This window comes from Teleopsis dalmanni, chromosome 1, assembly GCF_002237135.1.
Source record: "Teleopsis dalmanni isolate 2A chromosome 1, ASM223713v2, whole genome shotgun sequence".
Taxonomy (NCBI): Eukaryota; Metazoa; Arthropoda; class Insecta; order Diptera; family Diopsidae; genus Teleopsis; species Teleopsis dalmanni.
This window is the reverse complement of record NC_051846.1, coordinates 77,054,186-77,062,919: the sequence shown is the minus strand read 5'-3', so window position 1 is coordinate 77,062,919 and position 8,734 is coordinate 77,054,186. Positions and strand designations below refer to the sequence as shown.

The 8,734-nt window shown below is 28.8% G+C and overlaps 1 protein-coding gene across 1 annotated transcript in view; it reads right to left on the bottom strand.

The window, feature by feature from the left end:
• Positions 1-8,734, bottom strand: part of LOC119682210 (MATH and LRR domain-containing protein PFE0570w-like) — a 98,189-nt gene that overhangs the window by 46,602 nt on the left and 42,853 nt on the right. The window lies entirely within an intron of this gene.

The following is an 8,734-nucleotide window of genomic DNA, read 5'->3' as shown; positions in this document are numbered from 1 at the left end:
AACACAATAATAATTAGATAGGTGATAGATACTTCTTTATTATTCAATTTCAAAATTATTTAACGTAAGTAAGTATTATGCCTTAAGTCTAAAAACATTGGTTAGAGTTACTTAGGTAAAAATATATTGAACAACAAAGAATACGACATTGACTGTCGGAGGTGTTGATTTTATATAAATTTACCACACATGATTAATATGATTAAGCATGTATTGATTATGTATATAAATTGTGCCACATGCAATAATTAGTGATCATAGGTAATTAAACACTTTGCACAAAGCACGATTTAAAAAGAAAACTCAGTAAAATATTAGTATGTATTTAAATTATTTACTGCTCATGTATTAATGACAGTATTTAATTATTATATTTAAAATTTAAAATATTTGATATACTGATGATGTTGCTTAGACAACAGTGAGTGTTTGTAATGTAATATGAACTTAATTGAATAGCAATAATTCGATTTTTTTCTCGCCGTAAAAACCATCCTTGGAATTCAACGAATATATAAAAAAAAGAATTGACCAAATTGGTCTAGGCGTTGTTGAGTTATGCGCTTACCACTACACATTTTTCGATTCAAAAGCCAAGAGCCTACCTTTTAACAATATTCTAGTTTTAAAATATAAAAATTTGAAAACTATGTGATAAGTCAATGATAAATGAAAATACTTGGTTTTCCGCTATCGAGTTAGTCTACATACTTGCTGTACAATTCTATTATATTTTACTTAAAGTAGGATTCTGCACGATTGTGTAACTATTCAATAGTTGCAATATTTCTTGATTTATTTTAAAATGTACATATAATTGTATTAATCATTATTAATATATGCCTCCTGCTAGACGAAGTAATTTAGGTAGAAGAACCCGAAATGCTACAAACCAAACTAATAACCGATCTGATCATACTGCACAAGAACGTAACAATCGAAATGAACTTGAAAGAATGTAGATATCACAAACGTGTGAAGCGCGAGCTGAACCCCACACACCAGGGTGACTGTTCTGTTCAGGAGATTTTTTTGCCCCGACTATAAAATAAGTAGGAACAAAAAACTGCCACTTTCCAAATCTTTTTGATAGAACGAAGTCTTTCGGGTTCGCTAGTTATTAATATATATTAAGTTTTTAAGGTAGATTTTGTTTTTACGTACTATGTAAGAGTAATAAGGTACGTTTTTGTTTCATTATGTTAATGGTATAAAAGCTTTACAGTTTATTAATAAGCATATTTTTTACATATTTTTAATTTTATTAAATTTTAAATTTCTTCAAATATTATCTCTTTATATAAATTGTTTTAAATCAAAGACTAAAAAGGTATATTCTCTTTTAGCTCAACATCTTAAGTACAGTATATAGAAAACGAAAAATAAACAAATTATTTAGGGAACTAAAATTTCAAAATTTCACAAAAAAAATGTAGTCTGAAAGTAAAGGAACATCACAGGAAAAGATAAACAAAGCAATTGAATTCAACAATTATTTAACTTGCAGTTGCTCGTATTTGAAAAACAACGAACAAAATTAATGTTTTGAATGATTGCGAAAGTAAAGCAGCAATTAATATAATAATAAATGTAATAACTTAAATAACAAAAAAGTTATTTTTCTTGTTTCGATTTCGATAACAACAAAAAAGTATTAAATTAAAATCTACTTTAAGCTTTAACGATTAAGCACACGTAAGTCTCTTATATTTTCAAAATAATAGCCAGGCAAGCAGGCAGGCAAGCAGACAGGCAGGCAAGTACGAGTACAAACAAAACGATAAAAACAATAAGAAACTAGAAATATTAAATATTAATTTGTTGGGTAATTATGTGTACTGTCAATGTAAAGCAGAACAGTGTCAGTCTGTGAATATAGAAACTTATTTGTAGGTATTAGAATTTCTAAGTTTGAAATGATTGAGATACGAAAAAGACTCAATGCCAAATAAAAGAATTTTTAATTAATATTTAAGTAGAAGACAAACACTTCAACAACAATAATCACGCAAATGCTAACCTAACGAAACTCAACACAATCTACACACACACAAATATACATAAAATCATATCTATATACAAATACTCCCCCATTATTTGTTTCTATAAATCCACAATTCAGTTTCTGCTTCATCATTATAAAAGACAGCAATGGAGACCGAGGCCTACTTCAAGTGTTACTATCAACATCAACAGCATCACTTGATTACAACCTCACAACTACATACACATACACATATATATTTGTATATAAATTTGTAATTATAATGATCCATTTATTACTTCATTATTATTTTCATTATAAGAAATGTGTGGAAAATATAAAAAACATAAGAAGTAATCAGCGAACGAGTAAGTTTGTTTACAAATCAATTCGTCATAACAATTGAAAACTATGCCAGCAATAGCAGCCGAACAACGCAAACAACAACAACAATTATGAAAATGTTGGTAAAAACAGCATTAAAACAACAACAACAACGGCGGCAGCAATGGCAACGGCAACAGCAACTACAACTACAACATCAGCATATTAATTAATAGACTAAAAGAATATGCGTAACGTGGCAACACTTTTACAATAATAAGAAAAACAACAGAGCAAGAGGCACAACAACAATAATAATAACAGCAATAGTAAGCATATTATTAAAAACATAAATGCTAAGCATAAGCACCATCGTCATTTTATTAATCAACATCAATATCAACATCAACATCATCATTATTATCTTCACCACGAAATGAGGCAGTCAGTAAAATTTACACATAACCACACGAGCAGACAGTGAAACAATAACCCAACAACATGACTACAGTATGTTGATGTAAGCACATCAACAGCAGCATCAACTTAACATTGAATATTGTTTATTTCATTTGGTAATGGATAATGGCCTGGAATGGTAATGATAATGGTTGTAATATATAAGTACCAGGCAGAATGTCTGAGCGGTCTGGAAACTACGAGTAGATGTTGCAGATTAAATTAATAATATTTCAATTTTTCGCAGCTCATGTATTTTTTATTTATACATATTCTTTTTTATTTTCTATTATTTCTATTTTATTCTATACATATAAGAGTCTTCTAAAGATGCATATACTTATCGGCTAAATGCCAACAATAATTATTCTTTTACATACTTTTGACGCTGGATAGACACGCGGACATGTTAAGCTTTAAGTGAGCTTTGAGAGAAATGTAATTGCTTGAGTTGTTTCAAACCAAACTATAAATAGTCTGACGGTTTTATTAAACCATTAACGAGAATGGATTTAAGTGCTAAACAGTACATTATATGTAAAATGTATGCAAATTAATATAAATTTTCACAGAAAATAAATATATATATATAAAAACATTTCCAAGTCTGACAATAGCCAAATATTATACAATGAAACTTCCCATAACGGACACTTCTCTTAAACAGATAAAATCCCAGACTTCTGACATTTACTTGTATTTTTCCAACAAATTGACCTTTCCTAAGTGGACCCTCTCTCGGCCGGACGCAGATACTTGTTTAAAGTTTTAGTTTCTATAACGGACGCGGATCTATAGTTACTGTACAAAAAAAAAAAACAGAATCTGTATAAAAATGCGAAAAAAAGTAAACCTTCTTCATACGGAAGCGAGTATCTCTTTCACGGCCTATTTAGAGCAATGATGTCAACGAAATCAGGATAAGCGAGTACACACAAAAAGTTCGAAAAAGATATTACAAGTATCGAGTAAACATTTAAAAAATCGAACGGTTGTTATACCCTTAAACATAGAACGGTAGCTCATGATACCTCTGTCTGTTAGTGCATAGAGAAGTAGGAATATTATTTTCCAGAGCTCGTTACAAAATCCACCTCAACTGCTCCTTATATGCACTAATACAATTTTCACCGAATTTCGCTGTAGATCAGTGTCAGAGCATTATGACGCCGGCCGACTTTGACGCCACGTTAAAGTATTTTCGCGTTTGCCTAAGACTTTGGAAACAGAACAAGACTTTTAAGCTATAGATGCATCAGTTTATATAGAAGACGACAATATTGGCATAACTATAATTAATGAAATATCGAATACTGTAGATGAAAGCTTAAATGAAGCATTTTATCATTAAGAATTACCCATTAAATCTTATCCCGAGGTATTAAAGCACTTACGCTGTCTTTTAAATTTCGTCAGCGATGATATAGTGGTATACCAATTTTTTAAAGATTTGGAATGTCATTTAGATAATCAGTTATCATCCACTAGTGTTGATGAATTTTTCATATACAATTAAAGGTTGGAATGTGCTTGCATGTATACCTAAGCAGTTATCTAAAACAAAAAACTTTAAAAGACTCTTAAGATATTTCGGTATATATTATTTTCACACATATGTACATAAATATGAATTCATGAATCGAATATCAAGAACAAGCTTCTTTGGCCTCCGTTAGACGGACACCTGTCTTTTATGGATAAAAAAATTTGGAACCATAGCTGTCCACTGAAGAGAAGTTTCACTGTACTTAATAACATTACAAAAGGATACAAAAATCTGCAATCGAAAGGCAGGGTGTATGCAAGTATAGTCAACTGCAACATAAAAATATTTTATATAAGTATAAAATAAGTATATGTCTAGTATTCGAAGAACTCATAAAATACATTTTTTAAAATTGGTAGTATTGTATCATCCAATATTTATTTGCGCACGATATATTCACAGTATTTTTAACATATGTTATGTTTACTGCAATTACACTATTGTTTTGCGATGTTGACAATAATAATACAAAAGATTTAAGATAAACTGTGCATATCAAAAATACAGATATATGGATGGTACGGTGGATTTAAAGAAATCTGAGAATTGGTGAGATGATATAAGATGCATTAATCATATCAGTCATATCAGTTTACTAGTTTTGTCGTATACCTCATTATGCTAAACGTGCTTTTTTCTCAAATAAACAATATGTTACAAATTTCGTAAGTCGATAGCACTCAATTCACCTCAAATGACCCCGTGTTAATGTTTCAATTTCTGTACTATAATTCTAAAATTATTTGGATTAGAAGGTTGTACCTCATTTAACCTACGAAAAATGTAGAGAAGATTAGATCAAGCGCTGGCACAGTTTTAAAACATACAAGTAAACTTGAAAGCCCAAATAATCAGATTTTTGTTAATTTAATTACAAGCAAGTTGTTAATTAGAAGTACAAACAATAGATATAAATTAAGTACTTACATTGCGGCTTTTTCTTACGACATCATTAATTTCACGACAGATCATGTTACCAGAAATAAATATTTTGGCAGTACATGTATAATTTAAATTGCATAATAAAATCGATTTTTTCTGGAGTCGCTTCCTAAGTTTAGGGTGTACTTTCTAGTTTTCCGATCCATAAAATCAATTTAAACTTAATTTAAAATTGATGTCAAGTGTTTTGGTAATTATTTACTTATAATGAAGTTAAATTTAAAAGGTTATTAAATTTGTGAATCTTAAGTACCGTTAAAAAATTTGAAATCAAGTATTGTTAGATAAACTTTCAATACATATGTATATTTTTTCATCTTTTATGAAATGATTTTATTAACCATTAAAGTTAATTTTCCTTTTTTTGCGGTTTTGACACATGCCCATATATAATTAATATTCATTTAAAGTACAGTTTTAAATGAATACATAAATATGTGTTATGTTTTCGACTACCGTCTCGGTAAATCAATAATTATGTATAGATATTTATGAAAATAATATTTTTAAAGAAAATTTTAAATTTAAATGCATAAAGAAACTGACTAACTCATTAAAAATATGAAAAAAAATGTGGTAAGAGTAGATAAAGTATGTTAACAAACTGCTCTATTGGCAATACAATCAGAACTTCCATACACAAGATGTGAGATGATGGCAAAAGTTAGAATGTTATCAATAACTTAAAATTACCAGACTGTTTTGTTATAGCTACTTATACATATTTACTCTTTATTTTAAAAATTTTGTTTTTTTTCTTTTATTTGTTTAATGATTGTTTATATTTTGCGTTCAATCAAAACAACTTGTACCCAATTTGGGGCCTGCAATTTGTTTTTCTGATTTGGAATATTTTTGTTAGTATTTTTACGTACGTCTAACAACATAAAAGAATAATATTTTTCAGTATTTTAGTAAAATTTCCATTGAGATATTTTGAAGACATAAAATACTGAATGAGAACAAAAAATTGTTTATATAAAACGAAAATATTTTCCTATTCATAAATATAAATATCGTATATGATTAAAACGTAACTCCAATGCAGTTATGGTGGGGCTAGTCTGAGACAATATCTTAAATATACAATTTCTTTTATTTGTATATAAATTCTACATCTACATCTATTAAAGTGGTAAAGGTTGAATAAATGTAGTTATTCGAACACATGCTTCCTTCTTTAATATACAAAGAATTAAAACTTTTATACATATTTAAAATATTGAATGGATTTTAAAAAAGCTACGATTAAGCACAGTTTAAAAGAAAATAAGGTAATTATAAGCTATAAGGTATAAATAAGGTTAAATAAATATAATCTATTCAATTGAGCACAATCTTTCACTCTAGTTGTTGATTATTCTAGATTTGTCATTAACATTTATTAATTAAAATCTCTTTTAATATTTAACTATTGCCACGGCGCGTACTTCATTTTCCATCAAAAACAATTAACACTTTGTTAAATTATGTTCACCTTCTGCAATCAAAGTATTTACTAAGGTGTATTGGATCCTATAGCACATATCTGGTGTAACATCTATATAAGTTAGAATATAACATATAAACTATATACATCTCTAGTTAGTATTCAAACTTATTTATATTTAATCGAAATAATAATAATAAAAGATATATTGGACAACAAAAAATTACGTTGGTTAGATGTAAAAACACACGAACCTATTAGTCTCAAACGATACTAAATGGAGTATGACTGCAATGTAGATTTGTATAGACAGTTTTTTTAGCTGCATGAGAACTTAAAATAATAACACAATACAGAAATATTGTTGGAATGAAATTATTTTTATTATAATATAGTAGACTATTTCATGGCGTTTATTTTTTGAATATGATTTCCGACGTAATCCGCTGCGACTTTGAGTTTCTATCTATTTTTTGCAATAAATGTGGCCGTATGGCGTCAATGGTGCTACCAAACTTTAGTTTCCAAAGCTTCAAGAGTTGCTGATTTGTCGGCATAAACCAATGACTTAATATAGCCCCATAAAAAGTAATCGAGAGGCGTTAAATTTCACGAATTAGAAGACACGTTAACAGGGCCACTTCTGGAAATAAATTTGTTACTAAATTGATTTCACAATAAGTTGATTGTTCAGCGCATGAATGGACAGTTGCGCTGTCTTGTTGGCACCAATTGTCGTCCATGTTAAAATGATTAATTTTTGGAAACGAAATTCAAATTCAGTTAGCGCTCACCATTCACCGTAATAACAGTCTATTTTAAAGGATGTAATGGTGATTCGTTGACGGCTTGAGGATTATTTTCGCTTCATATACGACGACTCTGCTTAATGATGTAGCTATTTAACCAGAAATGAGCTTCATTACTAAACACAATTCGTCAACGAAGTGCTCTATGAACTTCACGAACAGATTTATTTTTTTTAAAGTAAATTTCTATAATTTCTATAAGCGTTAAACGATTTATGATGAATTGTCAAACCTTACTGAACACAAATGTTAACATAAAATGATATTTCCACTTGTCAAACCATAGTTATCGATATTGATAGTTCTCATGTAGCTAAAAAACCACCCTTAGTTGGCTTTATGTAATATGTTAATGTTTTTTGCGCATTTAAGGAGTACTTAGAGCATCATTCCTGAGAGAGATGTTATAGTAACCACTTTTCTTTTAAGGCGAAATCAAATCCTCCAATTTTTTAAATTGTGTGGCCTCCAAACATTTTAAGCAAATTAATGACAACGCAGGACATAACGTGGATGGGATTAATATTGTGTAAAATTATAAAAGTGTTAAATTTTTTTGTATAAAAAATATGTATTTAAACTATGTATAACTACAATTATAACCGTATATATATACTATATATAGAGTTTATTGTGTCCATACATATAATTTACTGCAAATAATTGGTGAAACTTTTACACCAGTGTATCTTAATCGCATAAAAAGTTCTATGATATTTATAGTTTATGCAGTCAATATCGAACACTTAAAAATGACATAAATTAAATTTATTTTAGAGGAAGATGAATTTATTTAATTAAAATAACATTGATTATTTTATATAAAATACAATTCAATAAAATATTTATAGTTTTTTAAAAGAGAAATCATCGTCTTCAAATTACGTGTATATGAAATATGCATATGAAGTTAAAATGTGTCAAAATACATTTTACGCATTTGATGCTTATTTTATTGATAAATAAACTTTATTTATGTATTTATTTGATTTTTCAAAGTTGTACCTCTACGCATTAGCAGTTTTGGTAACAAAGTTTTCAGTTGTGTGCAACTTCATTCAAAGTACCTACACTAGCCTCAGTCTATCGGCTGCACAAGTAAATACATTTGCAGTTTATATATTTGTTAGTGTGTTGCTGTGCATATAAGCCAACAACCGCATCGAGCAACGTTTGTAGTTCATGAACGGCCACCGAACTTCCAAGCAAACAAGCCTCATTGAATTGACAAACAACAGCAA